This window comes from Uranotaenia lowii, chromosome 3 (assembly GCF_029784155.1).
Source record: "Uranotaenia lowii strain MFRU-FL chromosome 3, ASM2978415v1, whole genome shotgun sequence".
Lineage (NCBI taxonomy): Eukaryota > Metazoa > Arthropoda > Insecta > Diptera > Culicidae > Uranotaenia > Uranotaenia lowii.
The window spans coordinates 147,546,891-147,563,013 of record NC_073693.1 but is presented as its reverse complement, the minus strand read 5'-3'; the positions used below and the strand labels follow the sequence as shown (position 1 = coordinate 147,563,013).

At 36.3% G+C, this 16,123-nt stretch overlaps 1 protein-coding gene across 2 annotated transcripts in view; it reads left to right on the top strand.

Moving 5' to 3' along the window:
• The window catches only part of LOC129757203 (uncharacterized), a 483,998-nt gene that overhangs the window by 134,677 nt on the left and 333,198 nt on the right, over positions 1-16,123 (top strand). For both annotated transcript variants that reach the window (XM_055754336.1, XM_055754337.1), the window contains exon 2: positions 6,832-6,866. The gene's annotated coding sequence lies outside the window, so the exon portion shown is untranslated. The remainder of the gene's footprint in view (positions 1-6,831; positions 6,867-16,123) is intronic.

Below are 16,123 nucleotides of genomic sequence, written 5' to 3'. Positions count from 1 at the left end.
ACCAAGTCTCAACGTTCATGCGAAGGCTTGGGAAAATCCCCGAAATTCAAATACTTGTCCTTCTCCTTCATTTTCTGATCCTCAGAATTTTGTTGATTTGGGTGAGATTACTGAGGAAAAATTAAAATTTTTGCATCAAAATTTAATGGAAATGATGCAACTTATGTTGAAAGCAAATTCAATGTTTGAAGCTTTCCAAACTTCTTTTAATTATGCTAACAAAATTATTATGACTTTGCGATTCCCTCATGGATCCAAATAGATGTTTAAATATTATGAATTGGAACGCTAGATCTTTGCTGGCTAACCAAGATGAATTCTTTTTATTTTTGAAAACTCAAAACATACATATTGCTGCCATCACTGAAACTTTTTTAAAGCCAGACAATAACTTGAAAAGCAATGCTTTCTTTAAAATTTTACGAAATGATCGACTTGATCGACAAGGTGGGGGTGTAGCTATTGTCATCAATAGTCGTCTCAAATTTAGACTTCTTCCTTCTTTCAATACAAAAGTCTTAGAAACAATTGGAATTGAATTAGAAACTTCTATGGGGAAAATTATAATTGTTGCCGCATATTTGCCTTTTCAATGTAGCGGTGAACAGAAAAATTTTTTGAAGGGAGATTTACAAAAACTCACCAGAAATAAATCTAAATTTTTTATTATTGGTGACTTTAATGCAAAACACCGATCTTGGAATAATATTTCATCAAATTCTAATGGAAATATTTTGTTTAATGATTGCTCTGCAGGTTATTATACTGTTGAATATCCTAATGGGCATACTTGTTTTTCTTCAATTAGAAATCCTTCCACAATTGATTTGGTTCTAACGGATTTAGGCGAGCATTGTAGTCAATTAGTTACTCATGCGGACCTCGATTCAGACCACCTTCCAGTAACATTTTTTTTATCCCAAAGTCCCATTGAAAACCCTTTAAAATCAACTTTTAACTTTCAAAAGGCTAACTGGGAGCGATATATGAATTTTATTGAACGTAATTTAGATGTAAACGTTCCACTGAATTCAATAGAAGATATTGATTTGGCTGTAGAAAATTTGACAACTTCAATAGTCAATGCTAAAGCCGCTTCAATACCTAAAGTTAAACATAAATTCAATCAACCTTTAATTGATGATGATCTTCAGTTCTTGATACGACTGAAAAACATTCGTCGACGCCAATATCAACGTACTAGGGATCCTTATTTGAAATTAATATATTGCGACCTTCAAAAAGAGATCAAACGTCGTTTAAATTTCATTCGTAATGAAAATTTTGCTAAAGCAGTACAGGACATAAAACCCTACTCAAAGCCATTTTGGAAATTAACAAAAATTCTGAAAAAGCCCCAGAAGCCAATTCCTACTTTGAAAGATGGGGATAAACTTCTTTTAACTAATTCAGAAAAAGCTCAAAAATTAGCCCAACAATTTGAGTCCGCTCATGATTTTAATTTAAACGTTGTAAGTCCAATTGATGCTCAAATTTCCCTAGAATTTGATGATATTCTTTCTAAGCAAAATGTGTTTGAAAGTTCTTGTGAGACAAATATTGATGAACTTAAATTGATTTTCAAAAAATTTAAAAATATGAAAGCCCCGGGGGAAGATGGGATTTTCTATATTCTTATTAAAAAGTTGCCTGAAAGCACTTTAAATTTTTTAGTTAAAATCTTCAACAAATGTTTTCATTTGGCTTATTTTCCCAATAAATGGAAAAATGCCAAAGTAACTCCAATTTTGAAACCTGGAAAAAGTGCTTCAGAGCCTTCAAGTTATCGGCCAATTAGTTTGCTTCCTTCTTTAAGTAAACTATTTGAGAGAGTTATTTTGAATAGAATGATGATTCACATTAATCAGAATTCTATTTTCCCTGATGAACAATTTGGTTTTCGTCATGGACATTCTACTACACATCAACTTTTGAGTGTAACTAATATGATTAACGCTAGCAAATCTGAAGGTTATTCAACTGGTGTTGCTCTTCTTGATATTGAAAAAGCTTTTGACAGTGTTTGGCACAAAGGTTTAGTAGCTAAATTAGCTCGATTTGATTTTCCTGTATATCTCACCAAAATTATTCAGAATTATTTGACTAGCCGAACCTTACAAGTAAGCTATCAAAATTCATGCTCTGAAAGGACACCCATTAGAGCTGGTGTCCCTCAGGGCAGTATACTTGGGCCAATTTTATACAATATTTTTACTTCTGATCTTCCTGATATACCAGAAGGAAAAGGTAGAAGATTGTTTGCTGATGACACTTTGCTTTCAGCCAAAGGTCGAAATTTACGGGTGGTACGCAGTAGATTGCAACAAAATTTAAATTCCTTTTTGAATTACTTGAAAATGTGGAAAATTTCTCCTAACGCTTCCAAAACTCAACTTATTTTATTTCCCCATAAGCCAAGAGCAAATTTTTTAAAACCTAATGAAAATCATTTCATAACTTTTAATGGGGTTTCATTAGAATGGTCTGATCACGTGAAGTACTTGGGACTCACACTTGATCGGAATCTTACTTTTAAAAATCACATTGAAGATATTCAATCAAAATGTAATAAATACACTAAATCTCTTTATTCTCTCATCAACAGGAAATCCCGACTTTGCCTGAAGAATAAGATGCTTATTTACAAGCAAGTTTTTCGACCAGCGATAATGTATGCAGTTCCGATTTGGTCTAGCTGCTGCGCGACAAGGAAGAAAGCCATCCAGAGGATTCAGAACAAGGTTCTGAAAATGATTTTGCGGCTTCCACCTTGGCACAGCACCGAAGATCTTCATCGGATTGCAGGCATTGAAACTATCGAAGAGATGGCCAACAAAATAATCTCCAACTTCAGAGGCAAATCGATGCAGTCTTCCATCGCAGAGATTCGCTCTCTCTACAATTAGTTTAATTTTAGGATAGCTTTAGTTTTTAGTTTTAAGTTTAAAATATTTTTTACACTACAGGATGTTCTCCTTTATAAAAATGCTTGATTGCGCTCAGCAAATTTAAGTCAAATAAATAAATGTTAGTGATTATTTAACTATAGGGCTCTGAAAGTTCATTATTGAACTGAACACCTAATTTAATGTATTAATGTAATATAAATGTAATGATGAATTGGTACGAATAAAGATATATTTAAAAAAAAAAAAAAACTCTCGGGCCGCAAAACAAACCACAGCCATTATTCAGCACATTTCAGGGGGTCGGTCGGCCGGTGGAAAACCGAAACAAACAAACCGGTAAATAATGATGATATTTTCAGTTTCTGCATCGAAAGTAGAAAAAAACATCAACAAAAGATGACGGGTAACCGGAAGGTGGAGGAATTTGCTGTGAAAATCGGCCACTTCCCAAGAGGGCTGCAGTTGAATTGCACAACAGCAGCGCAAGGACAGTGTTTCCCCAGAAAAAACTTAAATAGTGGAAAAAGAAGACACTACACATAAGGCGGAACAGAGAAAACTTCCAGTAAGTAGGACAAGTTCGTTGCTGCTGTTGTTGCGGTGTCAAGACTCTGAAACATTGCATTGTGAGAGTTTTTTCTGCTAAATTTGCACTCGTGTTCATCATATGATTGGAACTTTATTTGAACTTTGGATTATGTTGGTACGAGTCTTTATTCCGAATGGAATTTTAGGAAACTCTTGAAATTTTTGAAAGCATGCGATTACTATAAAGTACTAGACAAATTTTTAGAATTCTATTTTTTTGACACTTACTAACTGTGGAATAAGAACTAATATGGCCAAAAATAATCAACGGAGCTTCAAATTTTAGGTTTTTCTTGATTTTTGCTAAGGCTAAGGTAAGGTTGCCAGAATTTTTTCCACTCCCATCCGGGCCTAGCAATTCCGGGAATTTTTTCAAAAAAACTTGGCAAAATCCGGGCATGGATTTCAATTTTTCAAATCCAAAAACCGGGCAAAACCGGGCAAAATTTAGGTGTTATCATATTTAAAAGCAAAGAAAAAATGCAATTTAAAATTTTATTAATGTATTTGCAGACTTTCAAAAACTTTTTGGAACACTTAAGTATTCAAAGGTTTATAAAAGTAAATCAGCGAAATTATTTGAAACAACCGTTGAAAATTTCCATACCATTCATCGATTTTGATGAAACTTACTCAAAAACTTTGATTTTTTTTGGTTTCTTTATGAAAATTGTGAAAAAATGCGGGCAATATCCGGACTTTTTTCACGATATCCGGGCAACCGGGCCGGACCGGACTTTCTCGAAATTTTGCATCAAATATCCGGGCAAACCCGGATAAAACCGGGCAATCTGGCAAGCTTAGGCTAAGGGCACCCTGAATAAAGGATTAATTGACTTAAGTCTTCTTGAACTTTAAAAATTTCACAATTTTTTTCGTGCAACAAAAATGCATATAGTTCATCTACGGGTTTATGTATCGTCTTAACTTTTGGAGCATTGAAATTACACGCTATCAGAAAATTCAAAAGACGTCAGTGCTGTGCAAAATGAGATCACTAGTTATGTTTACAATGAATATGTTCGAACCTTGTGAATGAATTCCATTCGTAATGCTCGAGAGCATGCTTGTCCAACACCTCGCAAACAGAACAGAGCAGAGAACGAATTACACTTTTATCTATTCGGTTTCCGAGTGCACTGCTCAGCCGATCAACGTTCACTTATCTTTTTGCCGAGTGCGCCCGATTGCGGTTGCTCTGACGGTCGGGTGGACGTCGCTCGCTCTACAGAAAAGAGAAGGAGCTGGCTAGAAAATTGTGCTCTAGCGACGCTGCTGAGTAGCGTAGCTCAGTGTATCAAGCCAGAAATTTTTCAATGCAAGCTCAGTGTATCAAGCCAGAAATTTTTCAATGCAGGAATGTTTTCTTCATAAAAGCCGTAGTGCAGTGCGGAACAGTGCATCAGTTGAAGAACTATTTTTGTACGTAGCCCGGCCGGGCACTTCCTGGCAAATTATTTGAAAAACATGGTGAAAACCGGGTAAATAATCTGAAATTCTCCATTCCAAAAACCGAGCAATATCCGGCCAAATCTGAGGATATTCCAGACATATATCTAGTGAAGAAAAACGACTTACATTTTTTTGTCGCAACACATCAGCAGTGTTAAATTTATGTTTAAAGCATACGAAAGAAAGTTTAGGTTTGATTTTTGATGAAACAAACTTTCACAAATCCAATTTTTGACGAACAATTTTAAACTGAATTCGATTTTCTTGTTTCATTTTCCAAATAATGTGGATAAAACTGGGCAAAAACCAGGTAGTTTTTTCACAATATCCGGGCATCCGCAAATTTCTGTATACTTAGGTTTATGTAATGTACTTTTAATATCGTACGTGGGTAGCATTAATTTACAAAAGCAGCAATTCGCAAAGTAACATTTTTTAAAATTATCCAAAAATCTTTGTCTATTAAACAAACCGTGAAAATTACGCAGGTATTTGGGACAAATTTTAGTAATAAAATTGCAAAAATTTCACAAATCATAAAATTTTGGATTTATCCTCCTTTACCGCTACGATTTTAATATTTTTCGACCAAAGAAAGCTTTCGTAGCTAATTATTAGTCCTGGTGCAGAACATCAATCTAGAAGAACTCGCTCAGGAATGAAAAGATAGGTGTTTTGGGCAAATTTGTAAATTCCCATATTTTGATATAAAATTTAAAGTCGAGAGATTCAAAAATAGCGCTATAATAACAATAACTTTATGTAAAGCATTTTTCAAGTATTTTTTTTTTAATTTAACCGTATCTCCTTGGATTAAGATTGTAGAACTTTGACATGTAAAGCAAAGTTGTGTATTTTATTGAGATAAATAACTTTGTAGAAAAAATTTGAGCTCTAAAATGCTAAACAAGAAAGTTATGATTTATATCTCGCTATTGGTGGACCTCTAAACTTTATATTTCATATCAAAATATGCGCTTTATTATACAGAGCAATGTTGTCGAAGACACCAGCATTCTATCTTAACTACCTTTGGCGTTATTAATTTAGTTCCGTTAGATTTATGTTCTGCATTGTAAATTCTGACGCACTTCGAAACATCGATCCAGACGCAATCGATGAAGACAAACCGAGTTTTCTGTAAAGCTTCTCTTTCGCCCGAGTGCGAACGAATTTATCTGCACCGAGAACGCACTTCATCAGTTTGCTTGCTTCTCTTGCCCACACTTGGGTGGACGCTTGGTCGCTCTGGAGGTAACTGAGATTTTTTTAAAGATTCTCCGTTTGGGAAGAGCACAGCGAAAAAAATACACGCTCTTACTCTGAACGGGCAAATCTGAGGAGCGATGCCAAGCATGCTCGAGAGTGTTTTTTTTTTATCAATATAAGTGTACCACAAGGGAATCATTTCGGACCCCTTTTTTCATTACTGTAAATATGGTCGATTTCCACGAAGTGCTGCGTGACGTGTGTATGCTAATCTTTCCAGATGATTTGGAAATGTTGCTTCCTGTTCAATGTTTCAAGGATTTTATCTTTGTCTCTACAAAATTCATCCGGAGAAATTCAATTGATATATTTTTATTTAAAATTTGATTCAACCTGTGTAAAAAATTGTCACCATATTTGTTGTCACAGGTTTCTCTCAACCAAAGGCATTAGCAGTATGGAATCATTGCAACTCCATTACCAAATTTTAAAACCTTCCGCTACATATAAAAATGTATATGAAGTATTTTCAATTTATTACGAAAAATGACACTGTTATGATAAATACTGTTCAAAAATGTTTAAAAAAGCATAAAATGGAAAATTTAAATGTTCATAAATTCAGAGACATTGCAATTGTACTAATTGAAGTCAATTTCTTTTTTTTTTTCAGCAAACTGAGGCCGTTCCGGAGGATTAAACTAAAAGGTGACTGTTTCATTCAACTATGAAATACATTTCTTATTCCAGAGAGTGATAATTGAGATCATTAACATTATGTATTACGGTAAATTGTCTATGTCCTTGTCCTTGAAGTGGGTACAGCGAGTTACTCTGATTAACATTTGGCAAAATCTTTATAACTCAAATCAAACTAGGTAGGAAAGGGGTATAAATATCTGAACAATATGAGTTTAGAGTAAAAGGGCTCAGCTCGTAGGAGAAAAAGTTTAAGAGGTTGTACATCAGGCACAACCACAAGGTTTACGTAGAATTACTGCTTCTTTTCTTCAATTTCACAAATTTTAATAAATAAGTTAATACAAATTTGTTGAATTTGTTTAATTTTAACTTTTATATTTTTTCTTGTTATCGCTAGTGTCATTTCTAGTCAGCCCTAACCCCTTAACACTGCAACATGTAAACCAAATAAGTACCAGCTCCAGCGCCGACTCTCTAAGCAAGCCAAGCCCTAGTTGAACTTGCATGTGTTTAGTTTAAAAGTTGCTGAGCAACTAATCTAATTCGCTCAAATTTTGATTTTATATGCCGAAAATATCTTAGCGCACGCAAAATGAAGGAAAAGTTCAAAGCATAATATCGAAAACGGGTGGAGCACACGTGCGAGTATCGACGAACAAAAGCTTGCTTTGATCCATTGGTTTTTCTTCCGGATCAATTTAAAGTACACTGCCGGCCAAAAGTTTTGAAACACCCCTTTTTAAAACATGAAAACATACTTATAAATACACATGTGTTAAATAGATTGCAGTGTGCTTCAAATTATCAAAATAGATTGATGGACATAAACATCCGAAACTTTTAATTTTCTGTTGAAATTTTTGTTGTTTAAACGTTATTAAATTTCTTATGGAAATTTTATGCCCTTCGATAGAGAACATTTCATAGAATCTATTCACATAAAAAATATGCTAATATAACACTTTAACTTTTTGGAGTTAGTTTGAATGCATAATGATAGCATGTGTCGAATACTTATGTCCATTTGCTTCATTAAAACTTCAAGTAGTTTGGTTATTTCCCAATCATTTTTACCAAGATTTAAAAAAAATGGAATTTTTATTTCGCCTTAAGCGCTGTCATCATACGAGTTCTTGCGAATCTGTTGGGCTTAATATATAATTTATGACAATTACATACGAAGAAAAGTTATGCAATTTGTCATAGATTTGGTGAGATATGACCACCAAAAATTGTTTCCAAACTTTTGGCCTGCAGTGTAGGTACACCAACTACTCAAGGGAAGCAAACAGCAGCGCACACCGGGACGGTTTTTTTTTTTTTTTACATTAAATATATTTTATTTCATTTTTCATTTTGCTTTTACCAATGATTTACATATCAAGTGCTTTGCTTATTTGCATCTCATCTTTGTAAATATTAATGTGTGTGTTTTGTTGTGTTGTTTACAATAAGTAATAATTAGTTTTTCAATGATTGTGCATTAGTGTTTAGTTATGAATTATTAAAATATAACTACCTACTTATACTAACATTAACCTATATCATCAACTCACGAATAATATCATGCTCAGAAGCAAGGCACCTCTCTCCAAATCGTTGGTTATAGTTTTGAAATTTGATGTCCAGAGTATCCATGCAAACTTTATCGTGGACTTCGGCTGTTCTGGTCCATGGGGGCAGTTTAAGTATCATCTTCAAAACTTTATTTTGAATGCGTTGGAGCCTTAGTTTGTGTGTTCGAGCGCAACTCTTCCATACAGGCACTGCATACTCAATGACGGGATATATTATTTGCTTATAAATGATTAATTGATTCTCAGAACTCAGCTTGGATGATCTGCATATTAACGGGTACATGGATCGGATTAAGATGTTGCATTTCGATACTATTTTGTCAACATGGGATCGAAAGATCAGGTGACTGTCGAGCGTGAGGCCTAGATATATTACTTCGGAGGACCAATCAATAGCAGAGTCACCAAACCGAATTTTAACGTTGTTGGTAGGGACAAGTTTAGGTGATCTAGAGTGCGGAAACAAGATTGTTTGAGTTTTGGCTGCGTTAATTACTATTTTCCAGCTTTGGTAATATTCCGTTAAAGTGTCTAGACCACTCTGTAAATTGCGTGCTAAAGTTCGGACAATGCGACCCTTATACATTATAGCGGTGTCATCAGCAAACTGGGACAACACCCCACCTCCAGGGAGCTGAGGGACGTCAGCAGTGTATATATTGTAGAGTATAGGTCCTAGGATACTTCCTTGCGGAACACCGGCCACGATGTTATATTGATCAGAGCACGCACCATTCAGGAAAACACGGAACGCTCGATCAGATAGATAGTTTTTAATTATCTTGATGAGATACATTGGGAAACAGAATCGCTGCAGTTTGAACACCAGCCCATCGTGCCAAACATTATCGAATGCCTTTTCAATGTCCAATAAGGCCATTGCTGTTGTTTTGGATACAGACCGGTTTCGCTGGATGGTATTATGAACGCGGGTGAGTTGGTGGATTGTGGACCTTCCTTTACGAAATCCAAACTGTTCTTCAGGAAAAATGTTGTGTGTGTCAGCGAACGACAATATACGTTTTTGCACTGATTTTTCGAAGAGTTTGGAAAGAGATGAAAGCAAACTTATAGGTCGATAGCTCTTGGGAACAAACGGGTCTTTACCCGGTTTAAGCACGGGGATGACTTTAGCTATCTTCCACACTGTGGGGAAATAGCTTAGTTTCAAGCAACGGTTAAATATTTTAGCTATAAAGGCAAAAGAATTAGGGCCTAGATGCTTGAGCTCAATGTTGAAGGTATTATCGAAACCGGGGGCCTTCATGTTTTTGGACATATTAACAAAAGCCATCAACTCTTCCGCCGTGATTTGAGACTCGTCGGGAACTATGCTGGAGGATCTATTAATGGAGGTGACACCTTCGCAAACAACACTTTCATGAGGGCTGGTGATGTTTTGTCCCAAACTATGAGATGACACAAACTGCTGACCCAACGCATTCACTTTTTCTTGGGGCGATATCAACAGACCATGTTCACCCGAGTTTCCTGGAGAGACTAAAGGAGGCACAGGTTTGGACTTCTTTTTGAGGATTTTAGTTAACTTCCAAAATGGTTTCGAACAATGGGGCATTTGTCGAAGTTTCTGTTGGAAATCTTTATTTCGAAGGACTATAATCCTCTCCTGGATGACTCTGGTTAAATTTTTCACCGTGAGCATTTTATTTAGGTCACCAGTACGCTGGTACTGACGTCGATAGATATTCCTCAATCGGATTAAATGTTTAGTGGTGCTGTCGATTTGGAGAGAGGTACTCACCTGAACCAGTTCGGCCGGGACTGTTCTGTTACGGGCTGCCACAATAGCTTGCTGGAGGGATTCCAGCGCCTGGTCCACATCTGCTGGAAGTTCCAAAGGCTGTTCGATGTTGATGTTGGTTTCGACTTGTCGTTGGAATTCAGGCCAGTTGGCACGATGATAATTGCGCCATGATTGTTGGTTCACTGTTTGGACCCGCGTCCCAAGTTCCAATAGTACAGGATAGTGGTCGGAAGATAACTCTTCGAAGACGATGGGTGTTGATGGAGAGGACATGTTGGTCAAAAATATGTCCAGGATGGAGTGGACACCCGATCTGGAAATCCTGGTTGGATTATCTGGAGCAATGATATTGTAATGTCCAGTTTCGAAGTCTTCCGCCAAGATGATACCATTCTGATTCCGCCGAAGGTTGCCCCAGATCTCATGTCGAGCATTCAAATCGCCTGCGATGATATATTTTGAACGTCGCCGAGTCAACTTTGCTAAATCTCTGCGTAGTAGGTTGTTTGAGCCATCCCTGGAACTAGTTTGCTTGGGACAGTACGCACAGATTATTGTGATTTGCCCCAGCGATGTGGATACTTCCACACCAATGGCTTCGATGATTTTTAGATTGAAGCTAGGAAGAAGACGGCATTCAATGTTACGCCTCACTGCAACAGCCACTCCTCCGCCTCTTGCGCTGGTACGATCGAGCCTGAGTAATCGATAGTTCGGAAGAAATATGTTTTTATCGGGCTGTAGATGTGTTTCAGTTATTGCTGCGATGTCAACTCCCTGTACGTTGAGGAAATCAAGTAGTTCAAAATGCTTATTCCGCAAGGAGCAAGCGTTCCAATTAACAATTCTAATAGTTTCACGGTCCATACTTGGTTAGGAGTTGCAGTGCAGCATGGAGCTGTTCAGATCGGGTCTTACATGATCGGAGAATAATTATCACTTCAGCGACCAACGTCACCAGTTCCTCCGATGTAAACGGAGTTTCATCGTTGGTTGTACCGGAAGTCACACGGGCAAACGATAAACCTGTAGGTTGATTTGCTGCAGCAGTGAGGCGTTGCTGAACGGATTGGCTCGTTGAGGCTACGATGATGGCGGATTCAGATGCAGGGGCCCGGGGAAAACGTTGATTGTTGAGGGGAAGTGGGGCCAGGTTCGGAACGATTCTTCGTGCAGGGAGCTGAGGAAACTCATCCACAGAAAGCGACGGGGAGGCACGCTTGTTTCGATGACGACCCGGCTGGTTGGTAGTTGATGCCTTTTGTCGGATGCGCATGAACTCCGCGCGCTTTGGACAGCTACGATTAGTGGCACGATGGCTCCCACCACAGTTGAAACATTTTGGTTCATCTTCTTCAGATTCTTCACAGTCCGTAGTAAGATGATTACCAGCGCACAAATCACAGTGAGCTTGCATGTTGCAATTTTTTGTACCGTGACCAAACGACAGACACTTAGTACATTGTGTTACGTCGCGATGTTGAGGTCGGTACGGTTCCCATGTGATGATGATGCGTAGAAGATCTCGGATATTTTTTAGGGCACCGATTGAAGTAGAGCCTTTGGTAAAGTGAATCAGAAACAGTTGGTCCCGAAAGCTGGCGTTGGGATCAGCAGCGGAACGGCGAGCCATTGGATAGACAGCTTGAGGCTGAAGACCAATCTTTTCCAGCTCTGATTTCACTACGGAGGCTTCGAATGGAGGCAAACCTCGTAAGACCACTTTCAACGGTTTCACCGATTGGATGTCATGGGTGTAAAATTGGATTTCACTTTTTGTCAAGAAGGCACCAACTTGTTGATACTCATTCAAACTTGAACACAGGATTTTTGTTCCAACACTGCATAATTTAAAACACGGGCGCAGGTTTTCCTTGGTAAGCGCGGCCTCCAGCTTGGCGACGTCTTTTAATGGAGTGAAAAATGGAGGTACTTTTTCCTTTTTGGGAATAGCAGCTGCACTTCCATGTTCTTCCGGTAACAACGAAAATTGGTTGCTCTGAAGAAGGCGTTTGGTGGCATCACTCGAAGATACTTCCGGTTGGGTTCGAGCTCTCTTTGAGGGCCCTCCGGATGGAGGTGCTGTGGGAGGGTTACGTCCCATAGATTTTCTTTTGGCGTGCTGCAATAAACACGCCAAAGCAGGCGACGACGACGATGACGTGTCCAACGCGCGAGAATGACGAGAGCGAACGATTTACGTTGTGGTAAAATCAAAACGAATAAAAATCACGGAGCAAAGAGAAAAGTTAACTTCACGCTTCGGCTGTCGCGTAACGAATGGATGACACACCGGGACGGCGCAATCGTTGCCCTTTTATAGCTTCGGATCTGGTGCAGTTTGGATCGTCTGTCGGGGTTTTTTCACTCGGGTGTTTTGCACACCAATTTGTATTTGCGTTTTATTAGTATTGGTGTACCAACACATAGCTGACCCAAAATGATGTACGGAAAAGATGTCTGTTAAAGAGGCGTTTTTCGTGACGCGAGATCTGTTCGCGACTTTTAATTTGCCCCCCTACAGTGTTGCCGTAAGACGTAATTCTACGTCAAAAAATTGTTACTTGACACTATAATAATCCAAGATGGCGGCTTCGCTTTTCTTTTCAAAAATTTAAATTACTGTAAAAGTTATGAACATGCACAATATGGTTTTTGGGTCACAGGCTGAACGTCGAATTTGGCTGTCCGACACCATCTTGAGATCTAGGATGGCGGCATCCTCTCAACGTGAAAATGCTCAAAATGCCTGCCAATTACATGAAATCCCCGGAATGTGAGTACGGTTAATGCTCTTACTTTGGACCTAAAGCCTACTTTAGTCCTAAAATGCTGAAAACTGTAAATAATTCATTTTGCTGGCATAGAATAAAGGTATTCCTATGCACACAATGAAGTCTTATTCTTCCTGAATCCTACCATACCGCTTTTTGCCATTAAAAGTCTTTCTGATAAAATTTCAACGTTTTAAAAAATTTACTTCCTCATCAGTGGTAAATCAGACAGCTCAATTAGTGGGGTGCGTATTGAGAAATTAGAGTGTTTAAGAAAAAATCACGATTTTTTACTGTCCAAGCCAAAATTAAAGGGAAAATTACTTTCACTGTGAAGAATATGAACCATACTTCCTATTTTTCCTAAAATTCATGAAATTCAATGGAAAACTCGGAAAATTTGCAAGGGGTCCAAATATAGGAAACATTCGACTTTGATGTTCCATGTTTAGACCAAACATCACAAAAACCATGTATCAATGCTAACAATTCAACAAAGGTGCGAGTTTATAATTGGGGCATAATTCAGTCAGAACCAATTTTGAATATTTCTAAAAAAATTCCAGTTTTACGCACATAAACTACAAGTTACTTAACACAAACAAGTTTCAGTTATTGTTCTGCTGATAGAACTGACGGGGAATTAAAGTGTTTGTGATATTCATAACAGAAATATTAGTTTTTTTTTAATGTTAAAAAGCTGTAATACTTTTTTTTGATAATTATTGATTAAAGATTACATTTTCAATGAATATGTTTTTTTTTATTTTCGAATATTCACACTATTTTAAGGAATTTTAGTTCTAGGTCCAATGAAAGGAACCGGTCCAGTACCAAAATAGGAACAGTAGGTTCAAAGTTGGAAATTTTGATCATCTTTATCTATGCAAATCTTTCAATAACGGCGAAACCTATGTTGAAAATTTTTACTAAAACTTGCAGATTAGATCATGACCTTTAAATGAATTTCCTGAAGGATATAATTTTCCCTTTTATTTATGAGAAAAACATGATAACTTAAAAACCATCGCTTATAGGGTTTAAAGTAGGGCAACTAACCCTATTCGTTGAAAAGGCTCATCAAATAGAAGTCAAATTTTGCAATCTGATGCCATTTTTAAATTCAAGATGGCGGCTATAATACAACAACAATAAAAGACAAAAAAGTTTTAAAACAGAATTATTTATTGAAGAAAACGGCGTTTAGAAGGTCATTTTTTTCATCTTCACCTCCTTTTAACATTTTTTTTATAAGTTTTTATCTAGGTTTATTTAGTTTAATCTTTAAAATCATTATATATTTTATTTTTCTAGATAATCTTGTTAATCTTGTTGTCTTGTTAATCTTTTCTATCCTGCATTTTATTTTCTTACGTATTTTTAATTTTAATTGAACTTATTTCGTCTAGTTTGATATTATTTATATACTTTTTTTCTGTTCTAACTTGTTTTGTCTTGTTCAATCGTTTTTTATTTTATTTAACATCGTGTTTTTTGTTGTTTTGGGTGTTTTATACTGTTTCATCTATTTTCTTTTGAAAAATCTTGTTTTATTTTGTTTCTGGTTGTTTTCTGTTGTTTCTATATGGCTTTATATAGTTCTGATTTTTCTCATTATCTTTTATTTAGTTTTATCTGATTATGCTTTTTTTTGAAAATGATTTTAGAAGTGTATCTTGTTGTTTACTGGTTATTCTTTTTAAATTAAATTTTATTGACATTTGCCTTGTTAAGTCTTCATCTTTTTTGTCTTGGATACTCTGGTTTGTATTGTTGTATTTTGTGTTATTAAAATTTGATTTTATTCTACCTTTTTTTGTTCTAATACGTCTAGTTTTGTCATATTGTTTTTTTTTTATTCCGATATTGATTTTTGTTTTGATGTTTCATGATGGATCGTTTTTTATCCAGTTTTTTTTTCAAGCGCATCATAATCTTACTAGTTTCTTCTAGTCGGCTGCCCATATTTGACAAACGGCCAAATATGCCATTTTTTTAAAAATGGAGAAAATTGGCCATTTGATAACTTATACTCTATATAATATCCCTACTTCATTCATTTTTCAAAAAATTCATTGTTGGAGGCATACCACCCTAAAGAAAATTGGTCGAATTTGCAATATATTTGATAAATTGCCTAATGTGCATGATGTTTTGAATCATCATTCGCAGTAACCGGTGTCTTTTGATCTTGTTGTGATCTTGTGGCTTGGTGGTTTTGGGCATGCGCTTTTCGATCGGATGATCGAGGATTCAATTCCGGTTTTTTTTTGTATTGTTACTTTCTGAATATTGTTATTCTGATACTTTCATATGTTTTGAATGCAATTTATGCTCCTTTATTCAAAAATATAAAGAAAAAACTACAGCTCCCAGGAATCCCACCCTTTTTCAATTTAGCTTATTTAAATTAAATATTTGGACGATTTCATAATCATAATTGTTTTATTATTTCATAAAAAGAAGATCAAAGAGAAACAAAACAAAAAACAAAATATTACATTTTCTTTACCAGTACATTTTTTTCTCGGGAGGCAGTAAAGGTATAATTTTTTGGAATATTCCTTGCTTGCGGGACAATTCTACACCTATATGTATAACCCGGAAATGCATCGTACAGGAGATTTCGAATACAGGTTTGTGGACTTTTCTCAGTTGGTCTCTTGTGAAGATGTTACACGATTTGGTTTCTTCATTGAATTCACCGGCGTACGTGAAATCATGGGTTCCTCTTGAAAAAAGCAGCTTGAGCAGCCAGTCAGCACCGGTCTCACTCGTTGAATTTCCAACGCAGCTTCTTCTTTTTTCGCCCTCTTATGCCCTGGAAAGCATCTGCTACTAACCTCATCCTTCTTCTCACTTTCACTAGAGCTTCCATAGTTTTTTTAAATAATTTAAAGCCATTTTGTTGATGAGAACCGAAGCAATATTTGAAAACGTATGCACATCAGGCAAATTCAGAGCTATTTGTCAACTTTTGTTCACGTTATATTTGATAAAGGGGCTACTGAGATTGAAATTATTTTTTTTTTTCATAAATTCTTTATCTAAATTTAATCTACTTTATTTTGAGAATTACAGTGACATTTATTTTGCATTTTTTTCTCATTTGTGTTCATTGCACATTAGACCGTTTATCAAATATGT